This window comes from Nannospalax galili, unplaced genomic scaffold, assembly GCF_000622305.1.
Source record: "Nannospalax galili isolate Female #2095 unplaced genomic scaffold, S.galili_v1.0 scaffold886, whole genome shotgun sequence".
Taxonomy (NCBI): domain Eukaryota; kingdom Metazoa; phylum Chordata; class Mammalia; order Rodentia; family Spalacidae; genus Nannospalax; species Nannospalax galili.
In genome coordinates this window covers 2057531-2072466 of record NW_008355971.1, presented here as the reverse complement: position 1 = coordinate 2072466, position 14936 = coordinate 2057531, and the positions used below count along the sequence as shown (strand labels likewise).

The 14936-nt window shown below is 52.6% G+C and overlaps 1 protein-coding gene across 2 annotated transcripts in view; it reads right to left on the bottom strand.

The window, feature by feature from the left end:
* Pak4 (p21 (RAC1) activated kinase 4) overlaps nucleotides 1-14712 on the bottom strand; it is a 43501-nt gene extending 28789 nt beyond the window's left edge. Inside the window, exon 1 of one of the 2 annotated variants that reach the window (XM_008853945.3) lies at nucleotides 14564-14712. The gene's annotated coding sequence lies outside the window, so the exon portion shown is untranslated. Of the gene's footprint in view, nucleotides 1-14318; nucleotides 14339-14563 lie in introns of those variants that run through there. The other variant, XM_029556561.1, reaches the window with a different exon arrangement.
* Between the last annotated feature and the right edge of the window lie 224 nt (nucleotides 14713-14936).

Here is a 14936-nt window from a genome sequence, read left to right as displayed (position 1 = left end):
CAGCATGTGCCAGACTTTGCTAGCTGGTTTTTGTTTTCAATTTTGATCCTCGATGTTAACTCAACATGGTCATGCAAACATTAAGTCATTAAATCATTAAATCCAGATGTTCCCCCACAGCATCAGTTTTAAAAGTATGTGCATCCCCCAAACATACCACCACAGGGAAACTGAGCCTGAATGGGGGGAGGGGTGCTCTGACTCACAGGCAACAGAGAGGACAGGGAAATGACACCATTGGCAGGACTGAGATGTGGAGCTGCCCAGAAGAAGGGTCCAGCCCCCCCATCTCAAACACACACACACATACACACACACACACACACACACACACACACACACACACACACACGGCAACCAGAAAAGCAAGGAGATTCAGGAGGACGTAGACCTAGGTCAGACCACAACAGACACAATGAAAAATGGATTTTAAAGGCTGGAAAGAGGGCTCAGCTGTTAGGAATGCTTACTGCTCTAGAAGAGGACCAGAGTTTGGATCCCAGAACCTACATCAGGCAGCTCACAATGGTTGTAACTCTAGCTCCAAGGGCTCTGACATCCTCTTCTGGCCTCTGTGGGCACCCACACACATGTACAGACACACACACATAAATAACAGTCATCTTTAAAAAATCTTTAAAAAAAAAAAAAAAGACTTTGGGCTGGAAAGATAGCTCAGTGGTTAAGAGCACTGACTGCTCTTGCAGAGGACCTGGGTTCAATTCCCAGCACCCACATGGTGGCAACGAATCGTCCTTAACTCCAGTTCCAGGGGAATCTGAAGCCCTCCTCTGACCTCTGCGGCACTGCACGACACAGGTGCACTCACATACATGCAGGCAATACACTCATACACATAAAATAAAAATAATAAAGTTAAAAAAAAGATTTTAAGGCATATGGGCAATGTGAAGCCAGTATGGAATTCTTGACAACAGATACATCTCAACAGTCTCTGGCTAAAGTTAATAACACTTAGAGTTTGTTTTAAAAGGATCACCTGGGATGAGGGTACAGCCCGGCAGCTGCTGCAGCTGTCGGCAAGAGATAGTTCTCTCAAGTCTGTGTGGGCATTTCCATAACACAAAGGTGTTCCACATTTTATGAAGGGTGCCAGGCCCATCACTACATAAAGAATTCTGTGAACGCCACCTATGGCATCTGAGTGCACCGGGCCACCCTAACAACCACAATGGCAATGACAGAGCTAGGGACTCTGAAGGCACGGCAACAGAAGCCTGGCTCCGTGAGGTACACTTGCTGACTCACAGCCCAGCAGCCCTGGCACCTACCCCTCAGCTCCAAATGTGGGAACTAGGACATGTGAGCTTAGGGCCAACCTGAAGACAGAGAGTAAGCTGTTCTAGCCAGGCTTGGGGAGATGAGACACAGCCATAGTGCATGGGGACTTGAAGGAGTAATAAGGGCTTGTGCGATGTGACACGCATCTTCAGCACAAGCCTCTGCTGGTACTAAACCAGGGCCAGAGGACAATTCAAGCCACAGCAGCCAGGAGCAGAGCTGGGAGTGGGTGACCAGACCTGGGCCCATGGAGAGTCTGGTGACACCAGACTAGAAAACCCCAAGGCACTGTAGTCTGGTGCCCTACCACCCACAACCACAAGGTGTGAGGAGCAGGGTGGGAGGCTGGGTGATGCCAGGGTCCTTCCCATCTGAAGGATGCCCTAGGCCTGCAGCAGCCATTATCCCTCCAGAAGCTCTGCCAGGGGAGAGGGGAAGCAGGCATGGGGTGGGATAGAGGATGGGGTGGGCAGAGACACAGGTGTGTGTGCCTGTGCACATATATGTGTGTGTGTGCCAAGTCCTTTGGATGGTCCAGGGATGGGAATCTGGAGCAGGCATGGCTGCCACAGTGGCAGGCACAGCAGCCTGCTCTGGGCCTCCACTGTTCTGCCTGTAAATGAGAACAATAGCACTGTCTTCCTAGAGTGTGCCAGAGCATCATCACTCCCGGGCAGATGCCTAGAAAAGTTCCAGAAGGTCCTGACAGATCCTGGAAGCTCATCTGAGTGTGATGGCTTGCCTGTTGAACAGCGGCTCTCACCCCGTGTTCCCCTTAGGTCACCAGAGGTACTTAGAAAAACTCCAGAGCCCAGCTCCCAGCAAGGGACGGTGTGTCCAGCAGTATGGACTAGGCCCTGCATCCCCTCTGCCTGCCCCACGTGATTCTTTCTGCTGAAGGGATGGGGTCTGGTCCAAGATTCAGCCAGGTCAGGCTGGAGACTTAGAGGAGGGCACAGTTGACTGTTGGGCAGGGGGAGGGGCAGGGCCAGTGTCCAGAAACCTTTCTGCTGGTCACCCTCCCCCACCTAGGGCTACCAGGAGTCTGGGGCCTGCTGAGGAATGCAAGGAATGAAATCACTCCTGGTACCAACATCTCTGGGTCTCCTCCCCCTTTACAGACTCTCAGGACCAATGGGGTCCAGCTAGCCTTCCCACTGAAGCCCAGGCCATCACTCAGTGACCCTGTCCAGACCCCCCCCCCCCCTCCCCGCAGAGCTCCATTCTAGAAGCCCTTGTCTCCTCAGGGCCACCAGCTACAAGGCTCAGACCAGGCATCAGGCTCAGTGAGTTATCAGCATGTGTGCCAGTGACCAGACAGAAGAAAGGACAGACAAAAGAATGAGTCAAGTAAGAGCACTAGGTAGATGCCATCAGAGGGGACACAGGAACGGTGGCCCCTGCTGACGTGCAAGAGGTTCAGGGCATCCCTAAATCCTGCTAAACCTATGAAGTAGGGCTGGGCCATGGCTCCTTCCTGCCACACTCTGGAGAGGTCCCATCAGAGCTGCTTCCACATCCCTGAGCCTGTTCCCTGATAATTAAACCATAAGCTGATTAGTCAAGGAAAACCTTTAATTAGCCCCTGAAATCATTCAAGAAAATTATAGCCTCTACTCCGGGCACCCTGCCCACCCTCTGCAGGGCCCATGGTGAGGCCAAGGAAGAAGGGGATGGGGAAGGTCGTCACTCTGCAAGGCTAAATATAGGGGGACAAACACCTTGACACCTTGAGTAGAGGGTGGAGACCCCTGCTACGTCATCAAAGACCCAGAATAAATCCTGGGTAGGCAGGCTAGTCCTCTGCTGGCAAAGTATGATACTTTTCTGAGAGTCACAGGAAAAGACATGGAGACATACCACGTTCATGGATTGGGAGACTCAGAATGTGTGTGTGCGTGTGTACTGACAAGCTGTCCAAGTTAAATGAAATGGTAAAAAGCCAAGAGTGGCCAAGGCAACACTGTTGAAGAACAAGTCGGGGGCTTACCCTCACTGCAGTCAAGACTTAGAAGCTAAGGAAATTAGGACAGGGAGGCAGGATGCAGGAACTGGGCCAGAGAAATGCAGAGAGCACCCAGAGACAAACCTGTGCAGACATTCATGACCAGGGCAGGAGTGTAGAGCTGGTCTGCTTCATAAATAGGGCTTGGATGAGTGTGTGTGGGGGGGGGAGTCTCCATATGTGGAATTGGGTTCCTACTTCACACACAGACACCGACATACCAACACACACACACACAGTAAAGACCAAATGTGGGGGCTAGCAAGATGGCTTGGCAGGAAAAGGAGCCACTGATGGCTTGAGTTCAATCCCTGAGACCCACATGGCAGAGGGAGAGAACCACTCCTGCAAGTTGTCCTTTGGCCTCCACACACTCACCATCATACACATACACATACACACACACACACACACACACACACACACACACTAAATAAATTTTGTTTTGTTTTGAGACAGTCTCCCTGTAGCCCCAGCTGTCCTATGTAGACCAGGCTGGCCTTGAACTCACAGAGATTGAACTCACAGAGATCCGCCTGCCTGCCTCCTGAGTGTTGGGATTAAAGGTGTGCACTACCACGCCGAGCTCATAAATTTTTTTTTAAAAGACCAATTGTGAAGAGTCAAACTATAAAGCTAGAAAGAAATTGTAGACTCTGTCAATCTTAAAATTATACACTTCCAGGGCTGGAGAGAGGGCTCAGCGGGTAAGAACACTGGTTGTTCTTGCAGAAGACCCAGGTTCGAATCCCAGCACCCACATGGCAGCCAACAACTGTCCGTAACTGCAGTTCCAGGGGATCTGACAGGTTCTTCTGACCTCCAAGGGCATTGCACTTACCTACATGCAGGCAATACACGCATATGCATAAAATAAAAATAATAAAAAATTATATACTTCCTTCATCAAAAGACAATTTTAAGAAATAAAAAGAGGTGGTGAGATGGCTCAGTGGGTAATAACCTGAGTTCAAACCCTGGAACCCCTGTACAAGGAGGGGGAGAAAGTCCTCCACAGTGTTCTGTGACCTCCTCACTCACACACACATCATGCACACACAATAATAAGAGTTTTAAAAAGTAAAAAGAAAAGGGGCTGGAGAGATGACTCAGCGGTTAAGAGCACTGCTGGCTCTTGCAGAGGACAGGGTTTAGTTCCCAGCACCCACATGGTGACTAACAACTGTCTGTAACTCCAGTTCCAGGGGATTTGAAGCCTTCTTCTGTCCTCCATGAACACTGCATGACACGGGTACACCTACCTACAGTATGCATGTAATATGCACACACACACAGAGAAAATAAAAATAACAAATTTTTTTTTAAGTAAAAAGATAAAATACCAACGAGCAGAAAGAAACTGTGTCACCTCAGAAACAAAGGCTCTCATCCAGAGTCTAGGACTGAATTCACAGAGCTAAGCAATCGAAATCGAAGGGCAGACACCTCAAGGGTAGAGCAGGCAGGTGCCCTGACTGGGTCTGAGATTTGAAGGGCACACCGAAGCTGCCCAGCCTGATGGCTGCCAGGGTGATGCCAATCGCACACAAGGCTGTGGCCATGCCAAGGACTCCCCACAGATGTCGGGCTCACCTCATCTGAGAAATGGGTCGGATGGGCGTGCTGCCCCTGGGATTCCAGGAAAGCCTGGGCTGCAGCATGGGAGTGCTTCGTGGGCACCTGCACATGCACATCCTCAATTAGTTTCCCTATTAACTAGTCTAAAGAGGATCCTGTATCCAGAACCTAAGCTCCCCAGGCCTGAGGTCATGTCGGGCCTTCTGCCCCAGGCAGGGTAGCCTCAGCAGCCCAGGCTGGGAGACAGGCTCCAAACGGGTAGCAGCTGGTCTGTGTATCTGCCATTGCATTCCTCCGGAGGTCACAACAGGCCAGCATGCATTTGCTGGGAAAAGAAAATAAACAATCACATGTCTATTTATATGGCAGGCGCCAGGATGAGCGTGTGTAGGGTGTTGGAACAGTCCAGAACACCTGAAGAGCTGCATCTAAACAGGAAGATGCTGAGAGGCATGAGAGGCCAGAGCAAATGCAGCCTAACTATGGACCTGAACCAAGTCTCCCTTCAGCTCCTCAAAGGCCCCTTATGCTCGCTCACCTGATGGGATGTCCACAAGAACAAGGGTCAGGTGGTCCTTCAAGCATCATGCCCCACTAGGGTTTCACCCCACTCAGGTCCCCTAGTACACGCTCTGGCAATGACCCTCAGTCATTCAGCTCACTAGCTCACTGTCTGTTCACCAGCATTTAGGGCCACTGCATATGAAGTCATGAGAACAGAGCAAGGGGCAAGGTGAGAGGGCCCTGTCCTTCCACCCTAGTCCACCAAAGTGAAGGTGAGCTGGGTGGGGATGAGGGTGTACCATAAAGCAGCAGGTATACTGCTTTGTAATGGAATGTAAGCAACTGGAGATTGCTACAGAGAAAATCAAGCCAGGGAAGTGGCCAGCGGGTGTGAGGCGTGGGGTGCTACTGTAGACTGAGCTGTCAGGCCTCTCCCTAAGAGGAGTGACAACCAGCAGAGACTGAACTGGAAGCAGAGATAACCAGGGTTGCTAGCTAGAGCAGCAAGAACAAAGGCCCTGAGGCAGGACTCAGCCAGGAATGTTCTAGGAACCCTGAGGCAAGAAGAGTAAAGGACAATGTGGATGGAGGGGAGGGGAGGTAGGGGTGTCCAGGGGCCTTGCAGGGAGACTGGAGCCATGGGGGGGGCACTCAGCAGGACCAGTGTTTGGCTATGCTGGGACAGACTAGGGGCAGGGGAACTGGGAAGGAATAAAAAGACTGTGGTATGGGCTGGGAGGAGGAAGAGGGGAGCCTGAGCTGTGGGGGCCAAGGGAGAAGCGTGCAGGTTATACTTGGGAGAGAAACAGTGCCACTGGAGCCTGGAGAAGGGGGAGAAGTAGAGAGGGCCAGGTCTGCAGACCAGAGGGAGACTGTTACTCAGTCAAGGTCCCCAGGGAAAGAAAGCAGGCTGAGACAGCAGCCTGGTTTCTGTTACCTGTTATGGTGCCATTCTTTGGTCAAAGTCTGCTTGCCTAGCTAGACCTAGACTAAGCCTAGCATGGCATGCCTGAGTCTGGGGCCCCAGGGGTTTGGCCCAGGGCCCCAGTACAGGCATACCAAGGGATAAGCACTGGACTCCTATTCCTGGAGGGCAGAAGAGCTGGAATTTATAGAAACACAAGTGAAGAAGTGCTGTTCTAGCACTCTGGAGGCTGAGACAAAAGAATTGCCACAAGCTTTTGGCCAGCCTGTGCTACACAGTCAGACCCTATCTCAAAATAAACCAATAAATAAACTGGTCCAAGGTCGACTAAAAAGTCTGAAAGTACCAAGTGTTGGGAGGATGTGAGAATGAGGAGAGGAAGAGTTCAAATGTCGAGCTTCCTCCATGCTGTCTCAGGAGCAGTGAGGTAGAAATCAACAGAGGCAGACACTGAGTGTCTTGCTCTGACTTCTGCATGGATGCACATGGCACATACACCTGCACATTCACATGAAGACCCCACACTCAAAAAAAGCAGTGGAAGGGTTGGAGAGATGGCTCAGCGGTTAAGAGTACTGATTTCTCTACAAGGACCCGAGTTCAATTCCCAGCATCCACACGGCAGCTAACAACTGTCTGTAAGTCCAGTTCCAGGGGATCTAATGTCCTCTTCTGTCCTCCATGGGCACTGCACGACATGGGTGCACTTAACACACATGCAGGCAATACACTCATACACATGGAATAAAAATTTAAAAAAAAAAGAAGCAGTGGAGTTGGGCTAGAAGGAACAGGTCAGTGGTGAGTGCTTGCCTCCCATGTGGGTGGGTCCTGGGTTCGATCCCTAGCACCACTCACACAAGAAAGTAGTACAATTATAAAAATTGTTATGTACACACAGCATTTCAGCTGAATATTCTGGGTAGGCTTCTGTGGCCATCTGGGGGAAGGGAAGACAGAGCTGTGGAGACCTGTGGGGCAGCAGGTAAGGAGGGGTTCCTCGGGACAGAAACAAGGACTGCCGAAGGAAGGGTCCCCCCCCAGCAGGGTGAGTCTGTGGAAGGGCAGCAGTCTGCACTGTCCTATTTTTGCCCCCTGCCTTATGTAACTACTGACTGTAGGGGGCAGACAAAAGGGGCAGGCCCTGGCATTTCCCTTGGCCAGGACTGGCGGCCACTCTGTGTGGGAGTGGTGAAACCGGACTGGGCAGCTAGAAACCTGCACAATGGGGCTTTATCAGAGTTCCTGGGGCTGGGTGGGGGCGGGATGTCCTTTCTATGTGAAGGCTTGGTTTGGGGGAGGGGGTACCTGTCTCTGGTCCATTCAGAGGTCCCCTGCAGCTTGCAATGAGTACATGCAGGAAGGAAGGAGAGCCTCCTAGGTGATGGGAGTGGCCACCTCAGTTAGCAGCCAGACCTCCAGGGTCCAAACCCCAGCCCTGCTTATTGTGCAGCCTCCGGCCAGGCTTTCAGGCTTCAATGTCCTGCCCTATAACTGGAGATTATATGACACCTAGGTCCAGGGGTAGATGAGAAGAGCTGGAACGTACTGTTCAGGGACAGCACTCAGAACAGGGCCTATATGATCAGTGATGGGGTACAGAGAGAGCTGGGGATGAGATAGAAGGATCATCATTAGTTCAGGGCCAGCCCGAGTTACACATGAGTCCAGGTCAACCTGGGCTACAATGTGAGACCTTGTCTTAAATGTACCAAACAGAAATAAAAACCCCCAAAGAGAGAGTAACAGTGTTAAATCCAGCAGTCAACAGCCTTTGACACTTTGCTGACATGCACTGATGTCCTCCAAACAACCCTCTGAGGAGGTATCATAAGGTCTCACTATGAAGCCCAGGTTGGCCTTAAAACTCTCAATCCTCCAGCTTCAGCCTCTGAATGCTGAGATCACAAGCACTCGCCTTGGCACCCTGGCAGGAGGCACCATTATTATGCCCATTATTATGCCCATTTTACAGATGATTCAAAGGCAAACAGGAGCTTTGACTTGTCTCAGATCACACAAGGCCAAGTGGGAGTCCCAGATCAATCCCTGGATTGCTACAGAACTGTTATGTCTCCTCTTCTGAGAAAACAGAAAATGATCAGGTATAGACAGTGCTCAGAAAAGGACTCTGAGGTGGCTTTCAACAACACAAAGGTGCCCCACTTTACTCATTTAAACAACTCAGAACAGTAAGGACCACAGTTGCTAACCTGGCTGGCTAAGGTCAAAGTGTCAGAGCTTTGGGAGTGGGAGTTTGGTGGCTTTGAGGAGCACAGCTCTGACCCTTAGGCTCTGTTCTAGAGCCCGTGCTGACACTGAGAGTTTCAGATGGTCAACCCTGTCTGCAGCAGGGGAAGATTGGCCTGGCCTGCAGAGGGGGCCCAGCAGGTCACAGGCATCCCTTGGGGCACTCAAGGATGCATTCTGTTTTGGCCCAGAACTTTAGAGGCAAAGTGCAAAAGGTTATCCGGGTATGGTGGTACACACCTATAACCCCAGCATTCAGGTGGTAGATGCAGGATGATCATGGAGAGTTTGAGCTCAGTCTGGGCCCCCAAAAGAAAGTCTGTCTCAGAAAAATGAGAGGGGCAAATGATATAAGCAGGGCAGACTGCTGCACTGAGTGAAAACAGAAGGGAGGGGACCTTGAAGCAACAAATGTAGCGCAGGGAGCGTCACAGAAGCTGGGAACAATGCTCTGTCTAGGAAAGCACTGGCAGCGTGAGGCAGGGGTTCCTGCCGTCATCCCTGCGTCTCCAGTTTCTCAGTGACTATTCGGGAACTAGATGATCCACGCACTGGCTGCAAAAATGTGCCTTCGAAAATGAAAATGCAGGAGAAGAGAAATGAGGTCAAAACAGCTTGTCTGCAGGGTCCTCACAGAGCCCTGGCAATGTGGGTTAAGCACACAACACACGTGCAGGCTGAGCAGAAGCACTTTGGCCTGGGCCCTGAAGCCACACTACAGATGGAGTCTGGGGACGAGCGCCAGGAGATGCACCTGGGAAAGCCATCAAGCTCAGTGCTCGCCAGCCTCACTGTACACCAAACCCTGGGCCAAGGGACGCTTCCTTCACATGCGGGACCCACAGCCACCCCATTTACCAGGGAGGAGTCTTTCTCTTTCCCAGGGGTTCCCCACAAGGGAGGCTGGTCAAAGGATGTGGGGACCATACGCCAGTCAGGGGAAAGTCCTCATTGCCCTTGGATTGTTGGAAAAGAGCAGGACATCAGCAGCCCCCAGAGACAGGCTTCAGGGAGCTGTGGCTTCTGTCGTATCTGCCATCAAGGGCTCCCCTGGGATCTAGGGGAGTTCCCCTTTTAACTTTTCTCACCAGTCCCCCCCACCCTCCTGTGGGTCAAGGCCTTGGCAGACGATAAGCCCTGGCCCCGGATGCATGGTGGGGGTGGCCCATTTCCCTGGCTGTGATCTGGAAGGAACGGCTTCCTACTCACGGCATCTGTGGCCATCAACCTGTTGGGAAGATGCGAGAAACAGATGCCGGGGACACCCCTGACCGGCGTCTGGCCAGGAAGTCTAGCTCGCCATGAGTTATAGGCCAAGAAGAGATGCACAGGACACACATGGAAGGGCAGGGCGCTGAGGGTACTGGAGGGAACGACTGAGCATCCAGCACTTCTCACATCAATGGGTCCCCAGGGAGCTTGTCTGAAAGGGGGCCTGGGTAAGGGCCAAGGGAATAGAGATGGGCACTATCCAGTGTCCCATTCAGATCATGGAGGCTGGCAGGATGATCAGTGCTGGAGCCCTAAAGTCGGAGTTCAAATCCTGCCTCTGCCACTTGCCTGCTGGGTGCCTTAGGCAGGTCTTCTCTCTGGGTCCGTGTTCATGCCTCTGAAGTGGAGCCTGTTGTAGTACCTACTGCCTAGGCTGCTGTGAAGATGCTGTGAGTTAACTGGGGAAGAATTCACACAGAACCTGCCTCTGTCACTAGTCCTCCTTAGTCTCCTGCTGCCCCCCAGCAGGACACACCCTCTTTGACAGCAGCCTGGGTGATCTTGGGTTTTTGTTTGTTTGTTTTCTGAGACAGGGTCTCTTATAGTCCAGTCATGAAGGATGATGACCTTGAGCTTTTGGTCCTCTTGTTTCTACCTCCTGAGATTACAGGCCTGGTTTTATTGTCATGCTGGGAATGGAGGATCCCAGGGCCTCATACAAACTAGACAAGCAACTCTACCAACTGAGTCCCATCCCCAGTCAGCCTAGGCAGTCTTTACGAAGGGAAAGTGATGCCGCTCAAGCCCTCCCTGGGATGCAGACTGAAACCCACACGCCTCACCTCAGTCCCCCAGTCCTGTTGCACCTGCCACATGTTCCCTGCCCACAACATCACCCCCTGGTCAGGTCCCCTGGCCATTCCTACTGCCTTTGAATACCCACGCTCACTCAGACCCAGGGCTTTTGTACCTTCAGGACCCACTTCTGTTTTCTACCTCTTTTCTAAGCCTGGCCACTCTTCATTAACCAAGTCTCTCTCCAGAAAGCCCTTGCTGACTCCACTCAGGCCCTCGCCCCTCTGTCTGAGCCTCCCACTTGGACCATCACTATCCACGGTTGGCAGGTCTGCCAAGGGCTGTTAGTCAGCCCTGACCAACAACCATACAGTGTGTGACAACCCTGGCCTATCCTGCTCCCATCCTCTTCCAGGAAGTTCAAGTTAGTTCAGCCCCTTTCTCAAATGTCCATCCTGGAGCTGTCCCCTAAAGAAAGTGGGATCAAAGTTGTGGCCAATGTCCTGCATGCCCTAGAGGTTAACAGTCAAAACTTTCACTGTATCCTCTCTATCCTGAACATGGATTTGGTGGGCAGCAGTCAAGGGGGGGGTCACATGAGTGAGTCATCTCCCCAGATGCTCCCCACTGTCTAGGAAAGTGGGGGATCCTTAGCCAGTCATGTCCTGGTTGAGGAAACTGTTTCAGCCAGGGCCACAAACATGCCCAAAGCAGGTGGTACAGCAAGGGAAACTTCATGAACTGTTGGGATATGTATGGCACATCCACCTAGGAGAGCAGTTTCCAAACATCTAGGGAAAGACACACATCATAAGCCAAGGCACACTGTGGCCACAGCCCAGAAGGAAACATTCTAGTGTTCATCACAGCACATCACAGCTCCAATAGGGAACTGGCCAAATGGTCACCAAGAGGAGAAGATGATTCCTCTGTGAAACGATCAGGAAGAAATCTTCATGGGGAAAATAAATAACTTTTCCCAGCCTTACACAGCATGAAGCCAGCATGCTGCAGGTGGTCACTGGCACACTGTGTCTGTGCACTGGTGCTCAGCCCAAGCTGGCCATGAGGGCCATCAGGGGCTTCCAAAGGACTGAGACCACCCCAGCTCAGATGAAGGGAGGCTAGCTCCCGCTCTGTGCAGTGGGCCGACCAGTGGTTCCAATGTGGCGTGGGTGGAAGGAGGGCAGTGGAGATGTGGGTTGACGGCATGCATGGATGGTGTGCTCTGTCGCAGTCAGATTGGCTGTTCCCTAACACTGAGAGCTCTGCTTTTCCCGCTAGCCTACAATGGATCATAAAGAACAAAGCTGCAAATAAGAAATTGCTTGTTCCAGATGCCAGGCTTCTTGGGACCCCAAATCAACAGCTTGATTCCCAGCAGGCTCTGAGCCACCCTTCTAAATGACACATGATATATCTGCCCCCTCCCCCAGGAAAAAACAAACCAAAACAAAACAAAAACACTTGCCCATGGTCTCAAACTGGTCAGAAACAAGGCATGGGCCTGAATCCGGGTCTCCAATGGCACAGGCCCCATCTCTGTCTGTGCCAAGCTGGCACCACAAAGCTGGGAGGCTGAGCAGCCTCACAGAACTGGCTGGCAGCCTGCCGGCTCCCTGATACTGCTGGGGCCAGGAGGGGGTGTGGTGACTATGGTGAAAGCCAGGAGACAGCCACAAGACTAGTGTTTCCACAGCACCTACTGTATGCAGGCTACCCAATACCTACTGTATGCCCCAGCACCCACTGTATGCCAGGCTACCCAGTGCCTACCATATGCCACAGCACCTACTGTATGCTAGGCTACACAGCACCTACTGTATGCCATAGAACCTACTGTTCACCAGGCTACCCCGTGCCTACTATATGCCACAGTGACTACTGTATGCTAGGTTACACAACGCCTACTGTATGCCACAGTACCTACTGTTCACCAGACTACCCTGTGCCCACTATATGCCACAGTGACTGCTGTATGCTAGGCTACAGAACGCCTACTGTATGCCACAGTACCTACTGTTTGCCAGGCTACCCAGTGCCTACTGTATGCCAGACTACCCAGTGCCTACCATATGCCACAGCACCTATGGTATGCCAGGTTACCTAGTGCCCACTGTATGCCATAGTGCCTACTGTATGCCACAGCACCTACTGTATGCAGGCTATCCAGTGCCTAATGTATGTTAGTGTCTATTGTATGTCACAATGCCTACTGTATGCCAGGTTATACAGCACCTACTGTATGCCAGGCCTCCACACTCAGTATTTGCATTATGCTCAATTTGCAGGAGTAAAGTGAGGCACTCACAAGCAGCCCCTCCCAATCTGGACCTATGGATTAACCCCTGGACGCTGCACTAGCCTAGGGCCTGTGCACAGACTGCTCTTTCTGCCAGGTGTCCCTTCCTGTCCCTCCTACTCACCCTTCAGAGCTTCCTCAAGGGACTTTCCAGGGACACAAGCCTTGGACCAGGCCCAGAGTATGGGCACTCTCCTGACCCCAGCTCCATTTGCAGACATGTGGCCAGTGTCCCTGGCTGAGGTGTGGCCCTAGCCTGTTCCCGCAGAAGACACTGAAAAGCCCGAGAGTAAGGCTATGTGGCTCTGTCCCCTTGCCTCAGTCCCAGCACCCAGCACAGTGCCTTAATGGCCTCCCACAGAGCACTCTGCAGGCAGGCAATGCTCCAGGAGCACCCACCCTCTAACAAAAGGAGAGCACGCACAACACACTTGTGCCCCAGAAACCAGGTAAAGGCAGTGTACACCTAGAGCTAGAGTTTGGGAGCCATAGCAACAGCAGCAGTTTAAAAGGTGGGAGCCACCGAAGACCACAGGGAAAGCTTAACGGAGTTCAGAGCAGAGAACTCCACAGGTTGCACCCAAGAGCTCTCAGGACTCCTAGACTCTGGGCCACCCACCAACACACCACTCCCACAGGCCCATGGGAACTTCCCCTCCCAGGTCACACCCTTCCAAGGAGGCCAAATAGACACTCCACTCCCACCCAGGGAGTGGCCTGGCTGTCTGCTTCCAGGAACAGACCTCCACACCCAGCCTGAGCACTCTGGGCCTTACTCTTTCTATCTGTAAAATGGGGCTTCTAGCTAATACTCATTTCACAAGACTGTAGTAAGGATAAAACAAGCCCAGGCACACAACACGCTCTCCTTAAATATTAACCAGCACCGAGATTCTTTGAAAGGCAGCAGGCCACAGAAGGACTCTGAGTCAGAATTCCTTCTCTTCCGCTTAACTTACTCTTTAGCTGACCGGGGGCAAATCACTCAGTATTTTAATAATAGATTCAGACCCTGTGAGGTGGTACTGAGGGCTAAGTGATATATGAGCGGAGGCTTGAAGCTCCGTTTCTAGAAGGGAGCCTAGCCTATCATCAGGACTTTACCACCGTGTGGCCTTCATTATTTGTGGGAGGGGGCTCCATTTTCCCACCCCCAGGATGCACATCTGTTGGATGTCCCCCTCCCCAGTAATGCACCCTACTTTTGACCCTCCATGATCATCGATCCCTCTTTGTGCCCCTTAGTTACTCCCTGTGAACCCCTAAAAAAAAAGACACCCCCCCAAGCCTAAAACTCATTCATACACTCTGCTGGTTGTGACCGTTCAATCTCCAACCCTCCCACCCCGCGTGTTTGTGACCTCCGACCCTTACAGGCACACCCTCTTCTTAAACCACCCCGAGCCCCCCTTTCTTTGAGACTCATTCGATCCCGTCCAACGCACCCCCCACTTTGCATTTCAACTTCTCAGGTACTTCAAACTCGGCCACGCCCCCTCGCTGGTCTGACCTCGGATCTCCACTCCTCACCAACCGCCAGTTTTGACCCGCAACCCTTTTCCATGCGACCCTGTCCTCCCAGAGTGAACTTTGACCCCGCCGGCCCCGCCCCCTTCCGCGGACCGGCTCGCCCCACCGTCCGCGCCGGGCTCACCCCTAAAACCTCCGGCACAGTCACCCCCTAACCTACCGGATCGGCGCCGCGGTCGCTGGCGGCCTAGCTGCTCCGCCCGGAACTCGGAGCCCGCGCACCGCCCTCAGCCGCCTCGCGCCGCCGCCGCCGCGGCTACTGCCGCCGCCATGTTCAATCCACAACGAACATCCGGGGCTTCCCCCGCCTCCCCTCACCGCCCACCAGTCGCCATAGCAACGGCGATGAACGGCCGGTGGGTGGGGCCTACCTGGGGGCGGGGCTAGGCGGGGCGCTTGGCCTGCCGCAGCCTCTAATTGGTGCAGATTGTCCAATCGGAGACCTCCGGATGGAAAATGCCAAGCGGAGATTGGAAAATTTGGAAAAGGTGCCACGAGGCTGACCCCCCGGCCTACTTGTGCTCTTAAAGGGG